This window comes from Choloepus didactylus, chromosome 1, assembly GCF_015220235.1.
Source record: "Choloepus didactylus isolate mChoDid1 chromosome 1, mChoDid1.pri, whole genome shotgun sequence".
NCBI lineage: Eukaryota > Metazoa > Chordata > Mammalia > Pilosa > Megalonychidae > Choloepus > Choloepus didactylus.
Window position 1 is genome coordinate 157,729,135 of NC_051307.1, and position 18,210 is coordinate 157,747,344.

The following is an 18,210-nucleotide window of genomic DNA, read 5'->3' on the forward strand; positions in this document are numbered from 1 at the left end:
TAAGACATGCTCAGAGACATTCTGGAGAAAGCAACGGAAACCAGGAGCTAACCCTGGGAGAGGCCCAGCAGACTCTGGCCATGTGACTTCCCATGTGACAGAGGAACCCCAGATGCCATCGGCCTTTCTTCAGAGAAGGTATCAACCTATTACTGCCTTAATTGGAACATTTTCATGGCCTTAGAAATTGTAAATTTATGAACTAATAAACCCCCATTGTAAAAGCCAGTCCATCTGTGGTATTTTGCATTCTGGCATTTAGCAAACCAGAACATGAATGGACGTTTTTCCAAAGAGAAAATACAAATTGCTGAAAAGCACATGAAAATATGCTCATCTTCAATAGCTATAAGGGAAATAGCTAGTGACTTGCATTTCAAAACTACAATGAGATATCATTTCACACTTATTAGAATGGTCACTTTCATACAAACAGGAAACTACAAATGTTGTAGAGGACGTGAAGAAATAGGAACACTCATTCACTGCTGGTGGGAATGTAAAATGGTACAGCCATTGTGGAAGATGGTTTAGCAGTTCCTCAGAAAGCTAATTATAGTGTTGCCCTACAATCTGGCATTCTCACTACTTGGCATATACCCAGAAGAACTGAAAACAGGGATGCAAGCAGACATTTGCACACTGATGTACATAGCAGCCTCATTCACAATTGCCAAAAGATGGTGTATTAGGGTTCTCTAGGGAAACAGAATCAATGAGAGATATCTATAAATACAAGATTTATAAAAGTGTCTCACAGCTGTGGGTATGCAGAAGTCCAATTCCATAGAGCAAGCAGCAAACTGGCAACTTCAATGAAGATGTTTGATGAACTCCTCAGGAAACGAACTGGCAACTTCGACGAACTCCTCAGGAAACGCTTCTCCAGTCAGCCGAAGAAGTGAAGGTCCTCTATCCATCTCGCTTAAAAGTCTTCAACTGGTTGGATTAAATCCAGCTGACTGCATACTCTCATTGTGGAAGACATGCCCTTCATTGATGTCATCAGTCACAGCTGAAGCCAATTGACTGATGATTTAATAAACCAGCTTGTTGGTTTATTAACCAGCCACAAATGTCCTTGCAGCAACAGTTAGGCCAGTGCTTGCTTGACCAGACAGCTGGGTACCATCACCTGGCCAAGTTGACACATGAACCTAACCATCACAGATGGAAACAACCCAAATGTCCATAAACAAAATGTGGTATATACATATGATGGAATATTACTCAGCAGTAAGAAGGAATGATGTCCTGAAGGATGCGACAACATGGATGAACTTTGAGGACATTATGTTGAGTGAAATAAGTCAGAAACTAAAGGACAAATATGGTATAATCTCGCTAATATGAACTAATTATAATATGTAAACTCATAGATATGAAATCTGAAATGTAGGTTTCCAGGCTATAGAATGAGGCTGGAGAATGGGGAACAGTGGCTTATGATATACAGAATTTTTAACTAGGTTGAATTTAGATGAGTGGAAACAGATAGAGGTGATGGTAGCACATGATTGTGAGTAGAATTAACAGTGCTGAATTGTGTATGCATATGCTTGACAGGGCAAGTTTAGAGTCATATGTCACCAGAAGGAAACCCAGAACTTAAAACTTGGAACTGTATAACTCAGTAAACACTGTGGTGGTCGATGACTGTGATTAACAATACAAATATGAAAAGTTTCTCCCATGAACTAAAACAAATGTATGAAACTATCACAAGGAGTTGATAATAGAGTGGTATATGGGGAAAAACACACCTATTGCAAACTCTGGACTATAGTAAACAGTAATATCTTAATCTTTCATCAGCAGTAACAAGAGTACTACACCAATGCTAAGGATCAATGATGGGGGAGATAAGGGGTATCAAATGTTTTGGATTTTCTTTTTTTTTTTTTTAAGTAATGAAAATGTTCTAAAATTTATTGTGGTGATGAATGCACAACTATTTGATGATAATTTGAGCCACTGATTTTATACTTTGGATGGATTGTATGGTGTGTGAATATATCTCAATAAAAATGCATTTTAAAAAAGCCCTGTGGTCCTCATTTTGAATTTGAAGTATCAGTATGAATTAACGATGTATTTTACCTTTTAAAATTGTATACTGTATTTCCTAGTTCTTCATTGCAAAAGCCTAGAAATAATGACGAATCCCATAGCATTGAGCACCCTTAGTGGACAGATTTTGGTCACCAGATAACATTTCCCAGCAATAGGAACCAGGGCTCCTTGAAGAGGCTCCCCTGGAATAATTTTGAGTTACTATAAAGGATAATAGCTGCAATGATTGAAATACACTGAGTATGTTCTAAATCTAATATATTCATGATGATACAACAACTACAGCAACAACCAACACTACTTTGACATTGTTGATGGATTTGGGGGAACTAACTCATTATTTTGGAAATTAGTAAATAAAAGGAAAGAATCAAGCATTTATTCCTTCACAAATTGTCTTTCCAGGTAACCACATGGTAATGAGGGAAAGATTCTCTTTATAGAAGTAATAAGTGAAGAAGAAATGATAGGATTATGAATTATATAGTTACCCTTTTATAATCTCTAATGACTTAATGAGTCAAGGCAGTGATTACCAATGACTGATAACGTCACAAAAAGACAAACCCACATTTCATGTTTCCATATACAAACCACCTAAGAAACAGTCTTGCCAAAAAATTAAGCTTCAATGGAATCAACCTCTAGTTCCAACCCCTAGATACAAGAAATAATGGAATAAAGAATATGTTAAACTACACCACAGAGATGCAATCAAATCCATACTATTGGATACACTATGGGACATAACCTGACTTCCTCAACAAGTAAACTGCAAAGTATATAATAGAGGGATGGAGAAGGACCCTATGGATTAAAATAGATTAAAGTGATCAGAGTATTGTAATAAGATGGTAGAGTAGGGGGCTCCAGCACTCAATCCTTCTACCAGAAAAACTATTGAACAGGCAGGAACTGTCGGAAACAACTCTTTTGAAACTCTGGAGGCCAGGAGAATGCTGTACAGCATCCAGGGAAGAGCAGGAGGAAGAGGCTGGTAAGTTATGGTGAAGATCAATAAATTGCACTCCCCCCACTGCTGTTTCTGGTGACCATCCCCCACTCTCACTGAAGGCGGACAAGAGGTCCAACCCCTGGCTAGCTCACTGGTGATAGAAAGGGACATAAAATTCCTCTTCCCCAAGACCAGGTGAGGCCATGACCAATCATTGATCATGGCTTTTGATGAGCGACTTCAAATCAGTGGGGGCCTGGCTGTAAGGGTGGCCATAATTCCAACCCACCCTGGACAAAGGCAGTGACGGAGGAGTCATAAAGACTATGCTTCCTCATGGCTGTAGGGGAAAGTTGGTTGAAAGGCTGCATTTGCTGGGCAGATCAAAAAGCTCAGCTTTGGGGACCCATGGAGTATGTATGCTCTTGGTCCCCTTCATGATCCACTCTCCAGGGCACTTGAGCTGGTCTGTACCCCCTTCGTGGGTCCCTGGCCCTGTTTTGCCTGGGGAAAGTCCTCCCCAGTGTGCTCCCTTGCAAAATTTGCCCGTTAGACAAAAGCAGCTTGAGATAATGAAAGGAGTGTAGGAAACTAGAGAGGCAGATAATCCAGGGCAATCATTTGCCAGCTTCAAATGCCTGGGAGAAGGAAGTCTGTATCCTGGGAGATAGAGGGGACAACCAAATTCTGCTAAACAGGGAAACTAAAAACAACTAAGAAGCATAAGACCATGTGATGGTTAGGTTCATGTGTCAACTTGGCCAGGTGATGGTACCCAGCTGTCTGGTCAAGCAAGCACTGGCCTAACCATTGCTGCAAGAATGTTTGTGGCTGGTTAATAAACCAACAGGCTGGTTTATTAAATCATCAGTCAATTGGCTGCAGTTGTGACTGATGACTCAACGAAGGGCGTGTCTTCCAGAATGAGAGAATGCAGTTGGCTGGATTTAATCCAGTCAATCAGTTGAAGACTTTTACGCGAGACACACAGAGGACCTTCACTTCTTCTTTGGCTGACCAGTGAAGCATTTCCTGAGGAGTTCGTCAAAGTTGCCAGTTCGTTTCCTGAGAGGTTCATCAAACTTGTTTGTCAAAGACCCCAGTTCATTTCCTGAGGAGTTCGTCGAAGTTGCCAGTTCGTTTCCTGAGGAGTTCATCAAACATCTTCATTGGAGTTGCCAGTTTGCTGACTGCCCTACAGAATTTGGACTCGTGTATACCCACAGTTGCGTGAGTCACTTTTATAAATCTTATATTCATAGATACCCTCATTGATTCTGTTTCCCTAGAGAACCCTAACTAATACAGACCAGGATAAGAATAGGCCCAGAAAAGACAGGTAAGACTCTACACACTGCATTCCTGATAGGAGGGCTGAACCTAAAGAAAATCTGTCTTATCAACAGCTGAGATCAAGAAACAGACAACTCAGGGAACAAATCCCAGCATTAACATTTTTAAATATTGAAATGTACACTGTGCAACAAGTACAGACAAACAAAAAAACAGGAAATGGTAGTCCATCCAAAGGAAAAGGATAAAAATCCAGAAAACACCAACAAAGAAGACCAGAAGGTGACCACAACAAATAATTAATTTTAAAAAATCTTTAAAAATGCTCAGGAAATGTTCATGGATAGGAAGGCTAAATGACATTAAGATGTCAATTTCCCAAACTCATCTACAGATTCAATGCAATTCCAATCAAAATTCCAACAACCTACTTTGCAGACTTGGAAAAGCTATCAAATTTATTTGGAAGGGAAAGATGCCTCAAATTGCTAAAGACATTCTTAAAAAAAAATAGAAAGAAAGACTTACACTTCCTGACTTTGAAGCTTACTATAAAGCCACAGTAGTCAAAACAGCATGGTACTGACACAAAGAAAGCCATACTGATCAATGGAATCAAATTGAGAATTCAGAGATAGACCCTCAGATCTACAGTTGACTGATCTTTGATAAGGCCCCCCAAACCACTGATCTGGGACATAGTCTCATCAACAAATGAGGCTGGGAGAACTGGATGTCCATATCCAAAAGAATGAAAGAGGACCCCTACCTCACAACCTATACAAAAATTAACTCAAAGTGGATTAAAGACCTCAATATAAGAGACAGCAACATAAAACTCCTAGAAGATAATGTAGGGAATCACCTTCAAGACCTTGTATTAGGAGGTCACTTCTTAGACCTTTCACCCAAAGCACAAGTAATGAAAGAAAAAATAGATAAATGGACTCCTCAAAATTAAAAGCTTCTGTACCTCAAAGGCATTTGTCAAAAAAGTGAAGAGGCAGCCAACTTAATGGGAAAAAAATATTTGGAAACCATATATCTGACAAAAGACTGATATCTTGCATATATAAAGGAATCCTACAACTCAATGACAATAGTACACACAGCCCAATTATGAAATGAGCAAAAATGATATGAAAAGACATTTCACTGAAGAGGAAATACAAATGGCTAATAAACACAAGAAAAAATGTTCATCTTCACTAGCCATTAGGGAGATGCAAATTAAGACCACAATGAGGTATCTCACATCAATTAGAATGGCTGCCATTAAACAAACAGGAAACTACAAATGCTGGAGAGGAAGTGGAGAAATTGGAACTGTTATTTATTGTTGGTGGGACTGTATAATGGTTCAGCCACTCTGGAAGTCAGTCTGGTGGTTCCTTAGAAAGCTAGATATCGAGTTACCCTTCAATCCAGCAATTCCACTTCTTGGTATATACCCAGAAGATATGAAAGCAGTGACACGAACAGATATTTGCACACTGATGTTCATAGCAGCATTATTCACAATTGCCAAGAAATGGAAACAATCCAAATGCCCTGCAACAGATGAGTGGATAAACAAAATGTGGTATATACACACGATGGAATACTATGCGGCAGTAAGAAGGAACAAGGTCATGAAACATATGACAACATGGATGAACCTTGAAGACATAATGCTGAGTGAAATAAGCCAGGCACAAAAATAGAGATATTGTATGTTACCACTAATATGAACTCTGTGAAAAATGTAAAATAAATATTTTATATTGTAGAATGTAGGGGACCTAGAGATAGACAGCAACTAGTGAAGGGGGAACAATAATCTAATAATAACAGATTATTGAGGGTAATCTCAATGTTATGGGAATGCTCAGGAATGATTATGGTTTGCAAACTTTCTTGGGTATGGTAGGATCATGTTGGAAGCAAAGTAGTTATTTCAGGTTGTTTTTCTTATTCCTTTGTTTTGTTAGGGTTTGTTAATTTTCTTGGGGTATGGTAGGGACATGTTGAAAGCAATACAGTTATTTTAGGTTATTTACAAGAGCCAAAAAAAAAAAAGAAGATCTTATGGAACTAAAACAAACTGTTGGCCAAATTAAAAAGACTCTGGATACTCATAATACAAGATTAGAGGAAGTTGAACAATGACTCAGCCTCCTCAAGGACCACAGAATGGAAAATGAAAGAACAAAAGAAAGAATAGGGAAAAAAATCAAAAAAATCAAAATGGATCTCAGGGATATGATAGATAAAATAAAACGTCCAAATTTAAGAATCATTGGTTTGCCAGAAGGGGAAGATAAGGGTAAAGGTCTAGAAAGAGTATTCAAAGAAATTGTTGGGGAAAACTTCCCAAACCTTCTGCACAATATAAATACCCAAAGCATAAATGCCCAGCGAACTCCAAATAGAATAAATCCAAGTAAACCCACTCCAAGACATATTCTGATCAGACTGTCAAATACTGAAGAGAAGGAACAAGTTCTGAAAGCAGCAAGAGAAAAGCAATTCACCACATACAAAGGAAACAACATAAGACTAAGTAGTGACTACTCAGCGGCCACCATGGAGATGAGAAGGCAGTGGCATGACATATTTAAAATTCTGAGAGAGAAAAATTTCCAACCAAGAATACTTTATCCAGCAAAACTCTTCTTCAAATCTGAAGGAGAGCTTAAATTTTTCACAGACAAACAAATGCTGAGAGATTTTGCTAATAAAAGACCTGCCCTACTTCAGATACTAAAAGGAGCTAGGCCTACCAACAGAGAAACAAACAAAGGAGAGAGAGAGAGAAAGAAATTTAACAGACATATATAGTACCTTACATCCCAAATCACCAGGACACACATTCTTCTCTAGTGATCATGGATCTTTCTCCAGAATAGACCATAGGCTGGGACATAAAATAAGCCTCAATAAATTTAAAAAAATTGAATTTATTCAAAGCACATTCTCTTACCACAATGGAATACAAATAGAAGTCAATAACCCTCAGAGACTTAGAAAATTCACAAACACCTGGAGGTTAAAAATGAGAGGGAGATGAAAACATTCCCGGATAATCAAAAGCTGAGGGACTTCATAAACAGTAGATCAGTCGTAAAAGAAATGCTAAAGGAAACTGTGCAGGCTGAAAGGAAGGGACACTAAACAATTGACTGAAACCACATGAAGAAAAAGATTTCCAGTAAAGATCACATGGTAAATATAAATACCAATACTACTGTATTTCTGATTTGTAACTCCACTATTTACTTCCTACAGGATCTAAAATACATAAAGTGTAATGATAAATCAGTGGTTTTGGACTCAATGTAAAATATGTAATTTTTGACAAAACTACACAAAGGTGGGGGAATGGAGGAGTATAGGAACATAGTCTACGTGTCCTATTGAAGTTAAGTTGGTATCAAAGAAAAACAAGATTGTTATAGATTTAAGAGGTTAAATTTAAGCCCCACAGTAAATACAAAGAAAGTATCAGAGAATATGACCATAGAGATGAACAGTAGAGTATGAGTTACAAGACGTGGAGGAAGGAGCAATGGGGAGTTAAGAAAATGAGTGTAGGGTTTCTGTTCAGGGTGAAGGGAAATTTCTAGTAATGGATGGTGGGAAGGTGTTAGCATTGCAACATTCTAAATGTGATTAATCCCACTAATGGAATGCTAGGGATGGGTTGGAATGGGAAGATTTAGGCTGTATATATGTTTCCACAACTGAAAAAAAAAAAAAAAAAAGACAGTCTAACTAGATAATGACAATTAAATGCCAAGGATGATCCTGGATGGGATCTGAGGATGGAGGAGAGGAGGCTCAAAGGGACACAGTTGGGACATAAGAAAGGAAAAAAAAGGAAATATAGAATGTAAGCTTTGTATCAATGTTGAATTTCTTGAACTTCTTAGCTGCACTTAATGGGATTGCATAAAAGAATGTTCTTGTTCATGGGAATCGTATATGTGAATTATATTGTTTGTTCAAGGATGTGTGCAGCTTGCTGTCATATGTTCAGAAGACAGAGCAATAGATGATGGATGATAGGGAGGGAGGGAGAGAGGCAGGAAAAGAAAGAAACGGTGTGACAGGATGTTAAAGTTGGTGGATTGGGGTATCAGGGGAGGCAGGTCGGGGTATGCTGGAGTTCTGTGTATGGGGTTTGTATTGTTTTTGCAACTGTTCCTGTAAGTTTGAATTTATTTCAAAATAAAATTTAAAAAATAATAATAAGAAAGCCTTCAAATCAGATACCTAACCTCAAAACCGGAAGAACCAGAAAGAGAAGAGCAAACTAAACCCAAAACAAGCACAAGGAAGGAAATAACAAAGATTAGAGCAGAGATAAAGGAAATAGAGAAAAAAAACAAAAACAATAGAGAAAAAACAAAACCAAAAGTTGGTTCTTTGAAAAGGTCAATAAAATTGACAAACCCTTAGCTAAACTGACAAAGAAAAAAAAGGGACATACAAATAATGAAAATCACAAATATTAAGAGGGACATCACTACCAACCCCACTGAAATAAAAGGACTGAGAGGATACTATGAACAACTGTATGCCAATGAAGTAGATAACTAAATGAAATGGACAATTTTTAGAAACACACAATCTATACTGATTGAAAAAGAAATAGCAGACGTCAACAAACCAGTTACTAGTAAAGAGAACAAATCAATAATCAAAAACCTCCTCATAAAGAAAAGCCCAGGACCAGATGGCTCCATAGGGGAATTTTACCAAACATTCCAAGAAGACTTAACTACAATTCTGCTCAAATTCTTCCAAAAAAATTGAAGAAGAGGCAACACTTCCTACTTCATTCTACAAGGCCAACATCACCCTCATATAAAACCCAGATAAAGATACAAGAGAAGAAAATTAAAGCTCAATATCTCTTATGAATATAGATGCAAAAATCCTCAACAAATACTAGGAAATCAAATCCCACAGCATATTAAAATAATTACATGCCATGTTCAAGTGGGATTTATCCCTGGTATGCAAGGGTGGTTCAACATAAGAAAATCAATTAATGCAATGCACCACATTAACAGAATGAAGGGGAAAAACCACACGATCATCTCAATTGATGCAGAAAAGGAATCTAACAAAATCCAGCAGCTCTTCTTGATCAAAAAAAAAAAAAATTTAGAATACTAGCAATGTAAGGAAACTTCAACATGATAAAGGACATATATGAAAAACTCACAGCTCACATCCTTTTTATGGTGAAAGACTGAAAGCTTTCCCTCTAAGATTAGGGACAAGACAAGGATATCTGCTGTCACCACTGTTATTCAGCATCATACTGGAAGTTCTTGCCAGAGAAATTAGCCAAGAAAAAGAAATAAAAGGCATCCAAATAGTAAGGCAGAAATGAAATTTGCCCTATTTGTAGATAATATGATCCTATATACAGAAAATCCTGAAAAATTCACAAGAAAACTAGAGCTAATAAATGAATTCAGCAAAGTGGCAGGGTACAAGAATAACACCTCAAAATTAGTTGTGTTTATATTTACAAGCAAAGAACAATTGAAGAAGAAATCAAGAAAAAAATTCCATTCACAATAGCAACTAAGAAAATCAAATATCTAGGAATATATCTAACCAAGAATGTAAAGGACTTGTATACAAAAACTACAAAACATTGCTAAAAGAAATCAAAGAAGACCTAAATAAATGGGAGGACACTCTGTGTTCATGGATTGGTAGGCTCAATATCATTATGATGTCAATACTACCCAAAATAATTTATAGAATCAATACAATCCCATTCAAAATTCCAACAAACCTTCTTGGCAGAAATGGAAAAGGCAATCATCAAATTTATATGGAAGGGTAAGGGGTCCCAAACAGCCAAAGCCATCTTGGAAAGAAGAATGAAGTTAGTGGACTCACACTTCCTGATCCTAAAACTTATTACAAAGCCACAATAATCAATATAGCATGGTAGTGGCACAAGGACAGACATAGAGACTTATGGAATCAAACAGAGTTCAGAAATCAACTCTTGCATTTATGGCAGTTTGATTCTCAGTATGGAATCAAACTGAGCTCAGAAATCAACTCTCAAATTCTTGTCACATATTTGACAAGAGGGCAAAGACCACTCAACTGGAAAATAACAGTCTCCTCAACAAATGTGCTGGAAAAACTGGATCTACATTTGTAATAATAATAAGAAGAAGAAGAATAAAAATAATAATGAAAAGAAGAAAAGCAGGATCCCCACCTCACACCTTATACAAAAATCAACTCAAAATGGATCAAAGACCTCAGTGCCAGAACTATCAAACTCCTAGAATAAAACACAGGGAAGCATCTTTAGGACCTTGTGATAGGCAATGGTTTCTTAGACTTTACACCCAAAGTACCAGCAAGAAAATAAAAAATAGATAAATGGGACCTCAACAAAAATTTTAAAACATTTGTGTCTCAAAGGACTTTATCATGAAAGTAAAAGGACAACTTATACAATGGGAGAAAGTATTTGGAAACCACATATCTGATAAAGATTTAATATCCAGAATATATAAAGAAATCCTGGAACTTAACAACAAAAAGACAGCCAATTAAAAAACGGGCAAGGAGGTGCTTCCAAAATAAAGGGTTAGGGAGGGAACTACAGAAACTACTTCTCACCCAAAAGCAGTGAGTAGTTAGATAGAAACTGTCCAAATCAACTGTTTGGGGATCCAGAGGCAAGGAGAGGTCAGTACTATGCCAAGGAAGTGAAGGACAAAGAGACTGAGAAACAGTTGCAGAGACTGTGAGTAATTCCACCTGAGGCTCCTGGTGCCCATCCCCACCCTTGAGGGAAGCAGTGGCAGACAGCCACTTGCCTGGGGGGTGGCTATGGAGTGGGGGGCCATGGGAGTCCTCTGCCCTGAGTACAGAGAAGGACATAGCCCAGCACTGAGCTAGTTATTGACAGTGAAGAGAGAAAGCAGGATCCTATAGTTTCAGCCCCTCCTGGTCAGAGGCTGCTGGGTGCCACTGTTTCAGATGCCTCAAAGAGGATCTGTCAAAAAGCTATAACAGAGAGAGGCTATGAGAGATAGAGGCTCAGAGACATTTTGGAGAAAGCCATTTTGAAACCAGAACCCAGGAGAAGAAGCACTAGCAGACATTACTATGTGCCTTTCCATATGACAGAGTAACCCTGGATGCCATCAGCCTTTCCTCAGATAAGGACTTTAGCTATGTCATCCTACTGCCTCCTGGCCTCCATGGTGTCTGCAGAGAAAGCAGCTGTAATTCTTGTTGAAGAGTCCTTACCTGTGGATATCTGGGCTTTGGGCTGAATGATCATTGAGATGGCCACTGGAAATCCCTATCGTCCTAGCAGCTCTGACTTGGACTTACTCCATAAAATCATTTTAAAAGCTTGTTTACAAATTGATCCTGCTGAGAGGATGTCTTCTACTGATCTTTCGCATCATGAGAATATTTTGAGAGAATGATTTATTGAAAAGCTCACACCAGAACTGAGAGCTAAATTACTATAAGAAGTAAAAGTCAATTCACTCATAAAGCCAAAAAAAGAAAAAAAAAAATCTAAAGAAAATGAACTTGTAAAAGAGGAAAGAAAAACAATGTGTACCAATAAAGTGCTAAGTGGTTCAGTTTGGGAAAAGAAATGGAAAAAGAGAAAAAGCCCAAGGAAATCAAAATCAGAGTCACTAAAGTCAAAAGAAAGAAAGTCAAAGAAAGAAAAGGAAATACCTCTAAACCAAAAAAAGAGTATAAGGTGGACATTGTCAGAAGGACACAATTGAAAATGCTTATGCTATGTCTCAAGAGACAAAACCTCTAATCATTGAACCACCAAACCCTGCCAATCTCTGCAAAGAAGACCCTCATGCTGGAGATTGTATATTGATGCCACCCATCAAGCTAACTAGAAGTAATTTAATAACTGCAAATCACATTCAAATCTCACTCACTCCAATCCAAGGTTAACTGAAAAAGCAAAAAAGAGATGTACTTCTTCACAGTCTATTGAACAAGTTATGTCTAATAGTAAACAAGAGGATGCAGGTCTCATTCAAAGCCAAATGGAGAGGCTAAGCTACTGGCCTTAACACAATGGCAGCTCCCATGCTCTGAAAATGTAAAGGGCACCCCAAGCGTGCAGGCGATGGGGAAGTGTTGAGGACCATGCAGGCTGGAGAAAGTGAAGATGGATGATTCTGCAGCACCCATGACCACCTGGGCACTCTTTGGAATTACTATGGCCCTAAGGGAAATCCCTGCTCTGGGAGCCAGACTCCCCTGGCCCTGAACTGAGTGTGTTCCCCTGGAAACTGTGAATGCACAACCCAAGACCCCCTTTTACATGGTGCCAGCCTTGGGTGGAAATATCCCCAGAAGGGGCACATTTTTTGTCCAACTTCTGAAGAATATTAGCAAAGGTAGAAAACTTTGCTGACCTGTCCGAAACAGAATATGTGGGTGCCCAAGAGAGTAGGCCCAGGTGGCACAGACTGTGACCATTCTTCTCATATCCCATGAAAGCAGGTCAGTGAAAGCTCACCCTGATCTGACCCTCTGCCTTCATAAAGGGGGCAACCAAACATCTAATGTTGATTTATTTAATTTTATTTTATTTTCTTCACCAAGTTGATGTTGTTATATATTGTTTGTATAGTAATTCTTTTTCCTCAAACATTGGAATTTAATGTGTAAACAGTATGTCTATCTCTTTAAATATTCTTGGAGAATTTCATCGAGGAGCAGAGACATTCTCTTGTGTATTTACAGAAACATTATGACAATCATTAAATTCACCTTGGTTTAGGACTAGTATCTAAACTAGAGGCATTGCCCACACCTCACCAATTACCCAGTAATGTCCTTTAGACCAAGCACGTTATTAATAATAATAAAAATGATAGAAATGAAGAAAGAAAAAAAATAACCGTTACCAGTCACATGTCAAACATTGCATTGTGTTTCCAGGTACATTTATTCTCTTTCATCTGAATATATATCATTTCTTTACTTCATCTGGACATATCTGAAGACTGCTGAACCATCCTTTTAAAGAACATTCCTCAATTTGTGTTTATTTAGTGTTTCTTCATGTTGAGATCCAGTTTATGAATTTCAGGCAGGAATGGCAGAAAATTATTGTGCCATCAGGGTGATTATATTTTTAAATGTTAAATATTGTTATTACTTTTCATTTTATTTAATTTAAACTTTACAAAAAAATTAAAAAAAAACAAACTCACAAATATCACAAATCAACACCTTAAAAAAAAGCAAAGCAAATTTAATAAAGCAAATAACCTGAAATAACTCCTTTGCTTCCATTGTGATCCAAGTTTGCATTAATGTGGTATCTTCAATGCAGTTGATTAAAGAAGATTTCTAGTATTATAAACTGTACTGTTCATTCAGGCAAACAAACAAACAAGCAAACAAACAAACAAAAAAACCAGACGGAGAAGGGTATATTTAATAAGTGAACAGGTCAAAGTGAACAAATGGCAAACAGGAACAAAAAGAAGTTGAATTTTTGCAGATCTGGCATGAAGGAATTCCATTTCCCAGAACTGCCTTTCACAATACAGTCAAAGGAGATGAAAGGAATGGACATTAAAGAGATAAAAGTGCTGAAGAAGGAGCCAAAGAAAACAGATCCATCTAAATACCAACTTTACTTAATGTGGATTGAAATCAAGAAAAACTAGAGGGTAGAAAATGTCCATTTTAAAGGGAAGAATTTGAAGAGGGGCGGATTTTTTTTTACTGGCACATCACAGCCTTCTTGTGCTCAGGGCCACTAGACAAAACTTCAGCGCTATGCTTGGGGACATTTTAAATAGAAAAGTCAACGTCAAAAACCAAACCATGTGGAAAACATGGCATTAAACATACTGCACAAAGGTCACTTGTTTACAGTGTGAGGCTGAAACAAGAAGGCAGAGCATTGCTTTATTCGACCTCACCTTAGAATGTGCATGTCAGTCAACTCAAATATTTCACCATTCTGTGCATGTCCACAAATGACTGTGAAAATGCTGAAAAAAATTGATTTGAGGGTTACAAATAAATTTTAGTGAGTAGGCAAATTTTCAAATATGGAATAATAAAGACTGACTGTAGTTGATAGGATGAATTTTTACTGGCTAATAGTACTTCTCAAAAGGTATTAGTGAGACCCCATCCCAATCAAGATGGTGGAGTGAGACTCTTCAGGGCTCTGTCCCCCCATAGAAGCTTTGAACAAACAGCAAGAACTGACAGAAACATCTTTCTCAAAGCCCCAGAAAACAGTTAAAGGACTGCAGTAAAAGGGCAAACACTGAATCAAAGAAAAGCCTACTTAAACTGGTAGGATCTCATGGCTCCTCCACCACCCCTCACTGGCTCAGCATGGAGGTGATCCACACTCCCAGTGTAGATCCCTGATCATGGTTCTGGAGGGAGCAGAGTAACCCTTGTGCACATACTAGGAGCATGTATATCTGGCCCAATCTCTCTGGTGGTGGCCTGAGGGACTCAACATTCCAGAACTTGCCCTGTGTGTAGAAGGTGGCTCACCAAGTTCTCCTATAGAACACTGTGGGAGAGTAGTAAAGTCATGTTGCCTGAGGCAAAGGACGACTGGCTGTAGGACATACAGTGCAGTGCCTGGGACTGTGAGGAAACTGTTTCCCAGGGAAGAAGAGACATGTAGAACTGTGTAAACGAGGGAATCTCTAGAACCACATGCTCATGCCTGACAAGAGGCATACACAGAAAGAAGGAGACCTCTACACCTTGGCCTGGAGCTATTGTCTAAACTCATTGTAGGGATGAGCCCTGAAGGAGAGCACTTGCGCAGGCCAATTTGCAAAGAATGGGAAAGGTGTTTTCTTGTCTCCTCCTCCCCTTTTTTCTGAGCTCCTGGCATTCAAGGAAAGCTCTGTCAAAACATTAGCTGTATATAAGCCTAAGGAACAGATGCTCCAGAATTTAAATTCCATACTAACACATCAAAATATGAAAATGTCCAGGTTTTAACAAAAAGTTACAAAACATACAAAGATATGGGAAGAAATGGCCTGGGCAAAAAGATTAAAGCATTGAAAGCAACAACGAGGAGGATGAGACATAGGACTACCAGACAAAGACTTTTAAAAATATGTTCAAAGAGTTAAATGAAATGAAAACATAGACAAAGAACTGAAAGAAATCAGGAAAATGAGAAATGAACACTAAGAGAATATCGATAGAGATAGAAATCATGAAAAGAAACCAAACAGAGCTGAAGACTACAAAAACAAAAATTAAAAATTCTCTAGAAGTGTTCAACAGCAGATTGGAGCTGGAAGAAGGAATCAAGAGAACTTGAAGATAAGACCATTAAAATCATCCTGAGTAGCAGAAAGAGGAAAAAATGAAGAAAAGTGAACAGAGCCTGAGACCATCAAGGATAATATGCATTGTAAGAGTCCCAGAAGGAGAAAAAAAGAGAGAAAGAGGCCGAAAGAATATTCAAAGAAATAGCAGCTTAAAATGTCCCAAATTTAAGAAAGACGTGATTATACACATTCAAGATGCTCAATGAACTCCAAACAGGATAAACCCAAATAGACCCACCCTGTAGCATATTATAATCAAATTGTCAAATGCCAAAGATAAGGAGAAAATTCTGAAAGCCACAAGAGAGAAGCAAAGTGTTATACAAGGTAGCCACAATTAGATTGTCTATTTGGAAACAGTGGAGGCAAGAAGGCATTGGGATGATATTCTTAAAGTGCAGAAAGGAAAATGAGTGCCAATGAAGGACTCTATATCCAGCAAAATTGTCTACCAAAAATATGGGAGAGATTAAAGCATCCCCAGATAAACAAAAGCTGAGGGAGTGCATCATCACTAGAGCAGTCATACAAGAGATGCTAAAGGAAGTTCTGTAAGTTGAAAGGAACAGACTCTAGACAATAGATTGAAACTGCATTAAGAAATAAAGATTTCTGGTGATGATAACAACATGGGTAAAAATAAATGCCAGTATTATGTTATTTTTTGTTTGTAACTCCACTTGTTAATTCCTACAGCATCTAAAAAGCAAACGCATAACATGTAATGATAAATCAGTGGTGTTGGACTCCTAATGTGTAAATGTCTTTTTTGTGACAAGAACTACATAAAGGTGGGGGGAGAGAAGGGTATAGGAGCATAGTTTGTGAATGCTAGTGAAGTTAAGTTGGTACCAAAGCAAATGAGATTGTTATGCATTTAGTATGTTAAATTTAAGCCACATGGCAACTACAAAGAAACTATCAAAGAAAAACTCATAGGGACAGAAATTAGAGTATATGTTGCCAGGGGTGGGGGCTGGGGGGATGGGAGTTAATGCATAATGGGTATAGGGTTTCTGTTTGGGGAGACGGGAAAGTTTCAGTAATGGAAGTGGTGAGGGTACCTCGATATTGTAAATGTGATTAATCCCATTGCATGGTATTCTTGGGAGTAGTTGAGATGAAAAAGTTTATGTTGATATGTTTTTCACAATTAAAAAAAAAAGAATAAAGAGCAAGTAAAGAGACAACAATTAAATGCAAAACATGATCTTGGATGGGAGGAGAAAAGGCTCAAAGGGACATTATGGGGACATATGAAAAAATGGAAAAATAGACTGTAAGCTTTGTATCAATGTTAAATTTCTTGAACTTGGTAACTTTACTCAAGGTACTTACATAAGTGAATATCCTTGTTCTTAGAAAATGTACATGGCAGTATTAAGTATGCAAGGAGTATGATGTATACAATCTAGACTCAATGTTAAGAAAATGGACTGATGAATAGACACACGGATGGATAGATAGATAGAATGATATGGGAAATGTGGCAAAATGGTAAAATTGGTGGATCTGGTTATTTGGGGAGGGGTTGGGGTGTATTGGAGTTCTCTGTTGGGGTTTGTATTATTTTTGTAACTGTTCTGTAAGTTTGAAAGCATTTCAAAATAAAAAGTGAGAAAAAGAAAAGAAAAAAACATATATAATGAGAAATTTTTTTTTAAATGCTATAACAGCCTGACTTTGTAGGGCTGATGGGAATAGGTAGAAGAAGACTGTCATCTGCTGGGCAGACCAGAAAGTGCAGGGAAAAACAGGGGCTTTTTGGAGTCTTCTCAGACCCTCTCCCAGGGCTCACTGGATCTTGTCTGCACCGCCTGCATGGTTCCTGGCCATGTTTTGTTTGGAAAATACTGAAGATCCAACTGTCAAAAAAGTACCTTAATGCAAACCCAATCAACAATAAACTCCTAACAAAAGAGACAAACTGACCTTCAGAATAAACCCATCAAATTAATCAGAAGACTAGATATCAGCAAAAAAATGGGGCATACTAAAACGAAGGAAAGTACGACCCAGACAAAGGAACAAATTTAAAAGCCAGAGGAGACACATTGTCTGGAGTAACTAATCAAAGATGCTCAAACAAATCTCCTAAACAAATTCAATGAGACAGCTATAGAGATGAAAGTTTTTAAGAAGACACTGGGGTAGCATAAGAAGAGTCTGAAAGAATATATAGAAAAGCAACAGAAAATGAAATGAAATGGAAAAGGAAATGAAAGACACTATAGATGAAAGTAAAAATAGAGACACACAAGAGCAGATGTGAAGAGGGAGAAGAAAGGATTAGTGAGCTAGAAGACAGATATTCTGAATTTACACAGACAACAGATCAAGAAAAGAATGGAAGATTTGAGCAGGATCTCAGGGTAATGATTTACAATGCAAAATGTACAGAGAGATGCATCATGGGGGTCCCAGAAGGAGAAGAGAAGGGGAAAGGGCCAGGAAGAGTATTTGAGGAAATAATAGCAGAAAATTTGCCAACCCTTAAAAAGACATTAAGTATGCAAATCCAAGAGGACA

General features: G+C 37.9%; 1 protein-coding gene and 1 pseudogene across 5 annotated transcripts in view; one reads left to right on the forward strand and one right to left on the reverse strand.

Annotated features, from left to right (window-relative positions):
* ESYT3 (extended synaptotagmin 3) overlaps nucleotides 1–18,210 on the reverse strand; it is a 90,064-nt gene that overhangs the window by 26,843 nt on the left and 45,011 nt on the right. The gene's annotated exons all lie outside the window — the stretch shown is intronic.
* On the forward strand, nucleotides 11,611–14,121 carry LOC119510046 (annotated as a pseudogene).